Raw genomic sequence first — 2,569 nt, 5'->3', positions numbered from 1 at the left:
TGTTGCATGTGGCCTGGACACAGTAGTTTGGAAGCTGCCAGGTGCCAGTCAAGGGGTCTGCAGCCCCTCTGCAGCTTTGGCAATTTCAGCATGCGTCTGGGTCCCATGTTGTTGCCTGACCCCCGTCCCGGCGCTGCAGGTCGCTGAGGACAAGGTAGATCACAGTGTGAAATGGAAACGCTTTTCCTTTCTGCTTGACTCCAGCCATCCCTGTAGGCAACCGCTACTTGACTTCTTCACTTGAGTGTGTCCGTGAGCCTCGGGGCAATCCCACAGGTACGACCTTGGAACTAATGAACATTTACATGTTAATTTTCTGTTCCTGTGAAATTTAGCTTGCTGCTTTCCTGGCTGATGCTCAGTCATGCAGAAGGGAAGTGGGTCCCCCTCAGTGCTGTGCCCCAGAGGGCTCTGCCTTGCAAAGCTCTTTGCCAACTGCTCCATCTCTGCGCTGCTCGCAGTGCCGGCTGCCGAGGCAGCAGCAGGTCGGGGCTGAGTTTAGAGCTGGGTGAGCTCCAGGGAGTCCTTTCTCCTGACAGCTCCAGGCCTGCTTAGTGGCCACTGCAAGTGCTGGATAAATGTTGGCAAGATGCTCCTGAGGGGAAGGGAGAGAGGAGCTGCCACTGGGATGGGTTTGGATCCTGGGGACACAGCGGTGGCTCACAAGGGTGGCCAGTGCGGAGGGGCAGTGTGAGCTCTGGTGCTGCTGTCTCCAGGTTGGATCACCAGACCCAGGCCACCATGCTGGTTCACCAGATCTTCGGCAGATCCCTGTGCTCCCGTGGTGAGCGCTGGCTGCCAGATCCTGGGCCTGTGACTCTCAGGGCAGAGGTTGCCCTGAGAGCCTTGCAGCAAAAATCTTTTGGGAAAACTGCTGAGTGTGTGTAACTTCTCCAGAGCTGCAGCTGGTCAGTCTGGTGGTTCCTGTGAGTTGTGGCGTGTGTTGTGGTGATGGAAAATGCTGTTGGCTGTGGGCCCCATCACTTTGCCACCAGCTGAAGAACCCATGTTGGCAGTTATGTAGCAGCACTTGCTGTCCCAGCACGCAGTGGAATTGCACGCTGTGAATCCTGGTGCCGACATCCCAGAGCCCAAAGCTGGAGAGGGGGAACACGGCAGCTGCCTGTGCTGTGCTGGGGTGGTGTTGGGTGCAGGTGTTGTGCCGGGGTGTGCTTACTGCTCTTGCTTTTGCAGTGAAGTTCTCAGTGTGCAGGAGCATCTGGGAGACCTCTGACCCTTTCCTGGACCTGGCGCTGGAGATCAGGTACTGGGGCAGGGTCTGGGTGGGGGAGCTCTGCTCTCACAGGGGATGTTCCTGCAGCTGCACCGTTACTGCTCTCAAGGCTGCTTAACTGCCAGTGTCAGGCAGGGTGCAGGCAAGAGGGAAGCAGCTTCTGTTGTTGTGCTGCCTCTGTCTGGCAAAGCAGAGCCCGTTGCCTGAGCATGAGCCACGACTCCTCCATTGAGGCTCTGTGGTGTGGGGGACAGTGCAGTCGTCCCTCACAGCATGCTGGGCAGTGCCTGGCTGGGGGCAGGCTCAGGGCTTTGGTGCAGTCTGTGGCCCTGTACTCATGCTCTGTTTCATCTCTTGGGGCCAGTGTCTCTGATCAGGTGAAAAAAGCTCTGACCAACAGACCCATGTCTTCACCAGTGACAGGCCAGGTGAGTCCTGAAGGCTGTTCAGGGCCAGAGCACCATGTCACCGCTACCAGCCAAGAAGCTGGTGTTTTGTGCCAAAAAGTGAGTCTGAGCTTCTGCCTGGGGTCTTCAATAGGTGCCTTGTGTCTTGTGAGCTGGAGATTGTGTTGGGGACAGTGTAGACCGGATGCTGGGTGTCTTGCTAAGCTGGAGGCAGACAGGGAGAGCCCCTCAGCCCCAGGGCTGCAGCAATTGCTCTGGTTTGGGGTGCATGGCCAGGTCCCTGCTGTTGTTCCCATCCCTGATTAAGGCTGGAGAAACGCCTCCTGTCTTCTTGCTCAGGACAGAGGGGCGGGGGTGCCAGTCCCTGGAGCAGGGTGACCTCACCAGTCTTCTCTGGGTATCCTGTCCCCTGGGGTGATGGGAGGAGGAGACTCTGCAGCCTCCAGGCAGTGGCTGGGACCGGCCCTCTGGGCACCGCGGTGCAACCAGGGCTCAGGACAGTGCGCTGGGGTTTCTGTTGTTTTAAATTTCCCTCCTTCCTTTTTTCCTTTCTGCTTCTATCAGAAAACACTTCTGATTTGTTGACCACTCCCACTTTCCTCTCCCCTTCTGTGTCTTTACCCTTCCTTTTTCTCTGGGCTCTCCTTCTTATTTTCTTCTCTTGGCTCATGGAAACCTCTTTTCTTTAGATCACCAAGTTTGTTGTTTGTTTTTTTTTTCATGTCGATAACTGCAGCGCAGCATCCTGTGGAAGGCGAGCAGAAGTGACCATTGCACACCACCTCATTCCCAATTTGCCAAGCACACCTACCCCATGGACACCACCCACCCCTACTCCTTGGCCTTTTGGCAAGTCGAGGTAAGTGGTGCCAGTCGCTCCCAGGCTCCTGAATGGCAACAAGGCCAGTACTCCACAAGACAACTGTCT

General features: G+C 56.4%; 1 long non-coding RNA gene across 1 annotated transcript; it reads left to right on the top strand.

Moving 5' to 3' along the window:
- The first annotated feature begins 200 nt into the window (after positions 1-200).
- LOC139829577 (uncharacterized) lies at positions 201-1,862 on the top strand. Its single transcript, XR_011742102.1, has 3 exons — positions 201-276; positions 1,195-1,264; positions 1,599-1,862. It is a non-coding gene; the product is annotated as an uncharacterized lncRNA (long non-coding RNA).
- Positions 1,863-2,569: the final 707 nt, after the last annotated feature.

The sequence above is a fragment of the Patagioenas fasciata genome, chromosome 21 (genome assembly GCF_037038585.1).
Source record: "Patagioenas fasciata isolate bPatFas1 chromosome 21, bPatFas1.hap1, whole genome shotgun sequence".
In the NCBI taxonomy this organism is placed as follows: domain Eukaryota; kingdom Metazoa; phylum Chordata; class Aves; order Columbiformes; family Columbidae; genus Patagioenas; species Patagioenas fasciata.
This window is presented reverse-complemented; position numbering and strand designations above follow the sequence as displayed.